We start from the raw sequence: 8,862 nt of genomic DNA on the forward strand, positions 1-8,862 counted from the left end.
GGGGAGGTGGGGGGATGGGGTAACTGGCTGATAGGCCTTAAGGAGAGCACTTAATGTAATGAGCACTGGGTGTTATATGCAACTGATGAATAACTGGATTCTACCCCTGAAATGGATAATGCAGGATATATTAACTAAATTGAATTTAAATTTAAAGAATTAAGAAAAATTGATTTTTAAATCCAGGAGTTTTCCTTCAGCATTAGGCTGGGCTCTGGGGCACTGGTGAGGGCTGCATCTGTGGGTGGTGGGATGAGATGCTGGGGAGGAGTCACCTACTGGTTCATCATTAGAAGAACCTGACTTTGAGCCTAGAATGGGGACCCTTACCACCCAGGAACTGATAGAGTATTAAATGAGTCTGATTTATGTTGGCTGGGGGTTTGTACCCTGCCTATATTGCTGGTTTAAATGAATGGATGAAAGGATGATATTAAAGATACCAAGAGTACGGGTCTCATGCTAGGCTGAATAATGACCCCTCACGATGTTCATACCCTAGTCCCCAGAAACTGTGAACATGCTAACTTACAAGGCAGAAGAGACTTTGCAGATGTGTGGTGAAAGTTCTTGAGATGGAGGGATTATTCTGGACAATACAGTGGACCCTACATACAATTACAAGCATCGTGTATGAAGGAGGCAGAGTGGGCTGTGACTAACAGCAGAGGGGACGGTGATGCGATCCCCTGAGTAGAGACCAGAGTGATGCTCTGATGATGGAGGAAGGGACTATGGGCCAGGAATGAGAGGCAGCCACTAGAAGCTGAAAAAGGCAAGGAGACAGATTCTTCCTTAGAACCTCTAAAAGAAACCAGCCCTACTGACACCTCAACTTATGCCCAGACTTGTACCTCCAGAACTGTGAGAGAACGAATGGTGTGTTATTTTAAATGACTAAGTTTGTGGTTATTTATTATTGAACGAATAGGACACGTGTGCAGGTAAATTAACAAGGCATGTCCCGCCCGTGCTCCCAAGACACAAGTGTGAGGATCAGTATTGTTACGTGGAGCACTATGGATGGGGTTGGAAACAGTTTCAAGGGCAAAATTCTGGACAAGAGAATAATGTGCATATGAATATACTTAAAGCTTCTAAGATTCAACATTAAAACTTAAAATGCATGTTCTCTAAATCTGAGTCTTTCTGTTTTTTATTATTTTCTTGAGATTTCTGTATACCGAAAACTAACAGAACATTGTATGTCAACTATACTTTGATAATAATAAAAAACACTTAAAATGCACAAAGGAAAAATCAGAATAAAAGGAATTCATAGAGAAAGTAACTGGGTTTGACTAAAGCCTTTTCCACCTACACAAACACTATATTGGAAATAATGGTAACGAACACGGGCTCTTGGGACAAGACCCTTAAAAATTTAAAGGTGTTAAGCAGATGGGTAGCTTCCTCTAATACCTAGTTGCCTGACCTCAGGTTAGCTTTCCTGGGAACAGATAATTGTTGCGTGAAACCTACTACAGAGCTAAACCTCTTAGATCCTAGGTAAGCTCAGTGTCATAATAGGTGACATGTCCTTGGGGCTGACAGCAGGATTTTGTTTTTGCTTTGCTTTTCTAACAGAGCTCACATGATCAGAATTGACGAGGAGAACAGAGGAAGGGAAGAGGTGAGTTTCCCACCCTCTGCTGGGTTCAGGACCACTTTTTGCCACGTGTTCTTGAAGTTGAAATGCGTGGGTTGTTTTCCTGCTGTTAATAGGCTGAAGTAAGTCAAAACCTGAAACTGCCCCCTTTTTTGGAACAAGAGATCACATGAGCATAAGAGGATCTGTAAATAAAGTGTTGGCATAGATTTTCTCCTGGTGAAGCAGGCCCACTGAATTTCTCAGGAGAGGCTTTCAATTCCTAGAGAAAAGTATACTCAGGTTCTTGATTATTGTGCAATTTAACTCAGGGATTTTTCACTCTCTTTTGAAGGGTGTTTGCTTTCCAGAGAAAACAACAAACCATTAATTAGAACTGCTTCAGAGCAGTGAAATAATAGGCCTGTACAACTGGTATCGAGTGCTTAGTCTCTGCTGATTACAGTCATTTTAATGGATGCATCCTGGAAAAACATAATATTTTTGCTAAGGACCCCAACCAGAGAAGGAATAAAATACAGAAAACAACAGTTTCTTACTTTAGCACAGAAGATAAATACATTTTCTCCACAGTTTTAACTTTAATATAATGGTGATTCTCCTGAAAGGGGATTCAGAGTGGAAATCCTACTCTACCCTCTGGCTTATAGATTTCTCTGTTCTAGACTCTGAATACAACATTCCCTTCTTTTTTTAGAGTTTTAAAATTTGTAAAAGGAGAAACGTCATGCAACCAGGTAGGTAGGACACACTCAAAGCTTTACTGAAGAGTAATGATGAGACTTGAAACTAAAATTTGTTCCAAGTAGTTCCATCACTGACACATCAGGGAGTCAGGAGACACAAGGTTAGACATTCTAGTCTTTTCTTAAAGAGGGTCATTTTTAGAAAAGAACGCTCCAACAGTTATTTATAGGCATTCCTGTTTTTGTTTACTTGCATCATGGCGCATGCACACAGATCTAATATGAGATAGCTTTGCTGGCTTTTGTTCAGCGCACATTTATGAATCTCCTCCTGTGTGCTAGACTCTGTGCTGGCTAGAGTAGACCCAATGTCTTTCTTTATGGAGCTTACATTCTACTTGGGGACACAAATTAACTAAATGTTAGTAATGATGAGTGACATAAATGAGAAGCCTTTGGTGCCACTGGGAATATGACAGGAGACTTATAGTCGAGGAAGCAGTCAGGGAAGACTTCTGTGAGGAAGTGACGATTGAACTGAGAGCTAGAGGGTTAGCAGGACCTGACCAGGCAAAGGAGCAAGGGCGGGGGTGGGGAGAGAATCCTGGGCAGAGGGAAGAGAATGTGCCAAGACTCTTGTTGAGAAGGAGCATGGGACATTCAAAGAACACTGAAAGATATTTTGGTGCCATGTGGAGAGGGGATGGCAGAGAGGCAAGGGTAGATGTGAGAAGCCAGTCAGGAGAATACCATGAGGGTAGATCTCACATTAAGGGTTCTTACAACAATAAACAAAACAAAAAGACATTTATGATAGCTGATTCTCAAAGATGCAGTATCACTTGAATAAAATCCAATTGCACAAATACTAGAACAACACCCCAATCCACCACTGATGTTATGTCATCAATGTACAAAATGAGTAAAATTGACGAGATCCCTTTAGAGATGTGTTGTCCAATACAGTGGACACTAGTCATAGCTATTGAGCACTTAGAGTGTGGCTCATCTGAACTGAGATGTTCTGTAAGTCTGAAATACACACTAGATTTTAAAGACAGTGTGAAAAAAGGTACAATAATTCATTAGTGCTTGGGGCATCTGGGTGGCTCAGTCGGTTGAGCGTCTGCTTTCGGCTCAGGTCATGATCCCAGGGTTCTGGGGTGGAGCCCCACATCGGGCTCCCTGCTCAGCAGGGAGTCTGCTTCTCCCTCTCCCTCTGCCCTCCGCTCATGGTCTCTCTGTCTCTCGCTCACTCTCTCTAATAAATGAATAAAATCTTTAAAATATGCATTAGTGTTTTAATACTGTTTATTGTTCTAATATTTTATATATATTTGATTTTTAAAAAATATATTGTTAAAGTTAATTTCATCTATTTCTTTTTATGCTTTTTAATGGGGCCACTACAAAATTCAAAATAACACTGGCTTGAATTGTATTTCTCTGGGCAGTGTGTACTGCCTTTGGGTGTGAGCCAGGTTTGCCTTAGATAGTGTAAAAGAAGATAATGGTACAGTCACTTTGGAAGATAGTTTGGAGATTTCTTATAAAACTAAGCACACTCTTATCATACAACCCAGCAATCATACTCCCTGGTATTTACCCAGGGAGTTGAAAAATTAGATCCACACAAAAACTTGCACATGGGTATTTATGACACTGTGCTCATAACTGCCAAACCTTGGAAGCACCTAAGATGTCCTTTAGTAGGCGGATGGATGAATAAACTGTGGCACATCCAGATAACAGAATATTATTCAGTGATAAAAAGAAACGATCTATCAAGCCATGAAAAGACATGAAGGAATCTTAAATGCATATTACTAAGTGAAAAAAGCCAATCTGAAAAGGCTGTATGATTTCAAATATATGACATTCTGGAATAGGCAAACCTACCGAGACGGCAAAAAAGATCATTGGCCGCCAAAAAACTAGGGGATGAACAGGAGGAGAACAGAATATTTTTAGGGCGGTGAAAATACTCTGTACGGTTCTAGAACTATCGACACATGTCATCATACGTTTGTCCAAAGCCATAGGATGTACAACACAAAAAGTGAACATTAAGGTAAACTGTGGGTGACAATGGTGTTCCCATGTAGGGTCATCACTGTAACAAATGAACCACTCTGGTGGCGGATGTTGTATTGCTACTGATCTCATTGAAAGTATTTAAATAAAAATATATATGAACATTATAAAAACTGGTAATTCAGTAATTTTATTTCTGAAATTGGTACGGAAGAAACTTGTACATTTGTTAATATTTATTGCAGAAGTTTAAAAAAGAGTGCACTGAAGCTCTTCATATTTTTGTGTTTCGTAAAACGTTGACAATGGTTTGAAATAGTAATCATGAGAGCATTTCTTATGACTTATTCCTTTTTATTTGTTTTCCTCATTCTACTAAGTTGAATAAAAGCTGGTTTAGTTCTTCTACCTTAAAAAAAAGGCCGCGGGGAAGAGGAAAGGAGGTATATGAAAACTGTACTTTCCACTCAATTTTGCGATGAACCTAAAACTGCTCTTAAAAAGCAACACACAGCGGCGCCTGGGTGGCTCAGTTGGTTAGGCGCCTGCCTTCGGCTCAGGTCATGATCCTGGAGTCCCGGGATCGAGTCCCACATCGGGTTCCCTGCTCAGCAGGGAGTCTGCTTCTCCCTCTGACCCTCTTCCCTCTCGTGCTTTCTATCTCATTTTCTCTCTCTCTCAAATAAATAAATAAAATCTTAAGGAAAAAAAAAAGCAACACACACACACACACACACACACACACACAGAGTAATGCAAAATAAACCTACCCCTTTCATCATGATTTAAGTAATTTGTGATTCAATGAGCTTAGTAACACACATCTTAACTTGAGAATTTCTGACGTTGGTTTGACAAATAAGGGATTTTATAAAGATTTCCAGCTCACTTGCCACTCTGAAAGAGTCAGTCATCGAGACTCTCCCAGAAGTTACAAAATAAACTATTTACAGAAATGCTTGTCATCCAGCACCGGCTGAGTTGAAAAGTCGAGATGCTGCATCACCACTTCCCTTCAGCCCTGTCCCTGCTGCAGGAACTGTGCAAGCATGGATATTCTCACACAGCCCTGCCTCTCTCCCTCTCCTGATCAGGAAGATGAAGTATGCAAACATTTCTCAGGAATCGAGTGCGCATTTGATGAATGACGAGAATTTTTCAATAAATGTACCTATCCCTGGTAACTAATGCAAATAAAGAAAAACACCAAACTGTGCTTTTGTAGTGAACAAAAATTATAGTAAATTAAGCTAAAAATTGTGGCCCGAGTATAGCTGTTTACAAAAATCTCTCGGTCACATACCAAACAGATCAAGGTCCCAGCTGAAAATTTATACACACTTTACAAAACCCACCAGCTCCTTGGAAAGAACCTAAATTTTCCACGTGTATGCTGTATAAATCTTCCAAGCATAAGCAATGCATTTGTCTTCATTTAGCCTTCAACCACTTCATTCCCAAGGAATTGTTTGGCTATTTAAATATAACTTACTTCTGGGGCAATACAGTTTCTCAGGACAGTGTTTAATTTCCCAGAAGCCTGAGATTTGAAAGGAAACTGTGGATAGTCCTGGGAGATTATGGATAAATTGTATTTAGGCTCCTACAGTTTTCACAAAATGCCCTAGGGATACAAATGGCCATATATAGAAGTGATATCCATGCCGAAAGGGGTATGGGGAGGCCAGTACACCTATTCTCCTGCATCCACATGGGACTCCACCATCCACTGGCCTGGGTCCTATTGGGTTGAACTTATGGGAAAGTTTTGAAGTGGGACACTAAGGGAGAAGTTTGACTGCAGGCAGGGTGTACTCAGAATATTGAAACCGCCTAGGTATCTTAACAGAGAATTTAATATAGACAATTGTGAACCAAGTTTTAGAGAATTTCAAAGACAGAAGGGAGAAAAATGAAGTCTCACAGAGGAAATCCACAAGGAAGCAGCTACCACCCCTGGGAATGAGGAATGTGGGTGGGGTTACGAGATTGGAAAAGCTTGGAGGGGGAGTCCTATGGAACTGGGACCACACCTGGCAGGAGGGAGGCTGCAGGCTGCAGGCTGCAGGCTGGAGCTGACTTCTCCCAGTGGTGCAGCCAGGCTGTTTCGGAGGGTGTGGAAGAACCTGCTGGTGTGAAACAAACTGCTGTATGAAGAACCAATTCTGGAATGACGTTGACAGCAACAGGAAGCTACGTGGGAAGGAATAACTTCCTTCTCCCTTCTTCCTTTTAGTTTCTAGTGAAGAACCACACAGAGAGCCACATGGCAAAAAATCGCAGTGTGATTTACGAGTCTCAGCCCCAGGGTCCCAAAGCAGAGTAAATAGGTGGGTTTGTGTTGAGAGCTAATAGTCCAAAAACCAACATAACAGTCACTTGAAAGCTGGTGAGGCTTTACAGTTGGGACATACATTCAAATAACTCTGCGAAAAGAAGGACTGTCTAGGTACAGGACAGCAGGAGAGAAACCGAGAAATCAGTTGAGTTGAAATGTAAAGCTGAATTAGGGTGGTTCATCATGGAAAATAGACATGTGCAAGTATTCTGCCAGCACGCAAACATTACCAAAAGGCTCATATGTAAGATTCCTTTGTGGAACCTTTCAGTGCCTTGAAAGGGGAGATAACTGTAGCAAAGTAAATGAGCTTATCTCTTTGTTCCTTCTTTCAAAGGTATCTGCACCTTAAGCCAAACAAAACAGAACAAAACAAAAAACCCCAACAAAACAAAAAACAAGCCCCCAAAACCAAAAAACAAAAGCAGTGTTGTCTCCTATTAACACAAAACCCTGCTAACATTTTGAAATTACTGCTTCAGGGTCTGTGGCAGTTCTTAAGGGACTGCATCCTTTCTCTCGTCTCAGTGATTTTATTCTTCCAGGTAAATCAGGAAAACCACCTTGGAGTCATTAGGAGAAGGAGAATTCTTGCTCTGGTTTTTCTAAACACAGGACTCTAGACTCAGCAGGTCTAGGCAGGAGTGGACACTGGAACAATGTGTCCCGTCCTCTGTGACTGGAGTTCCTCACATTTGTACCAGAGAATGAATCACGTATTCAAATACCATCATTGCTCTGTTTTCCTCCCAGTCATATGCCCATTACTGCCTTAACCCTAGCTCTCTTCCTGGGCTGCCAGTGAAAGGGAAGTGAACAAAGATTTCTACACCTCACTGTGAGTGGACTGATAGCTATGTTTAACTGTCAGACTGTCAGGGAAAAGGGAGATTTCCTTCTAAGCAATATCTATCCCATTTTCCCCAAACACATGCACACACGCACACCCCCCCACATGTACACAGTAAAATGGTCTTCTGTAAAAAGAGCAGGAGACCAATAAAAGACAAATATTGGCAGAAAATATAAAAATGAAGACATAACAGCATAACAATCAGATGCATATGGAGTGAGCTGTTTATAAATGTTCGAGGCAAATAGATAAAGTGGAAGTCATAGCCTGCCTCATCCATTCACGTCAGAGTAGCATGAATCATAGCAGCAACTGGGATAGTGACTCAAACAGTAATTTAAAAAGAAATTTGACAAGGAGAGGATGAAAAGAGGAGCTGGCCACTCTGTAACCCTTGAGAATATCTGTTCATGCAGAACTAGTGGACCTTATGTGGCCAACTGACCACTAACAATGAACTGTCATCAGGTGTCTCTGCAAATCGATATGATGACCTTCCTCCTCATTCCAAAGATGGGAAAGAAAAGGTCAGTCAATGGTGGGTCTTTTTAAGGCACCACTTCCTAAAGGAGATGCCAAGATTTCCTGATTTGGGATTATAAACCCAGAGACGAAGCTGTTTAAGGGGTGATGTCTCACTAGAAGACTGGTTACCCCTTAATAATCCTGAAAGAAACAAAAACAGCCACCAAATTCAATCACAGCTGGTAGTTTTGGAAAGAATGTAGGAAACCAGAAAAGAAAAATCCTTGTAAATCACTTATTTCTCAAAACCCCAATCAAAATGACACTTCCAGTCATCTTCGCCAAATAGGGGTCCGAGGAGGGATGCTTCAGCCCTTCCAGGATCTAGCTTGGCTGTGGAGCAAATCAGGACCAACCATAAAACAGAGGTGCACAGGCATTTGTCTCCTTCACAACACCTGGAAGGCCACATCCTGGGGAAGATGGCAGGGGAAGGAGGCACATAGAGGCAATGCTTTCAGTTGCTTAGGCTTCTGTCCTCAACCACCCTAATCCAATGAGGCTTCCAATGAAATCATGGTTTCTGGTTGTCAGTTTACTTCTACTGGAAGTGTTTCATCTGGAAGACCTTTATGAGAAGGAATACTCACTGGCTGGTCCCAAGAGATACCAATGAGCCTCTGGGAGGGAGAGAATTCTTTCAGAATCAGAGAAGTAGCTGGTGGCTAGAAGGTATTTCATTCCTACTCTCTGAGCACTGAGGCCAAGAAGAGCAGTTGGGCATTTGGTTCAACCAGCGACTCGCTAAGGATTCCTTGAGAACATTCTTCTTTTGGCTTTCATGACATTAACAGTTTCCTTCCTATACTACAGCTCC

The sequence above is a fragment of the Eumetopias jubatus genome, unplaced genomic scaffold (assembly GCF_037043125.1).
Source record: "Eumetopias jubatus isolate StellerSeaLion01/CBP00866 unplaced genomic scaffold, mEumJub1_p1.0 scaffold_3, whole genome shotgun sequence".
NCBI lineage: Eukaryota > Metazoa > Chordata > Mammalia > Carnivora > Otariidae > Eumetopias > Eumetopias jubatus.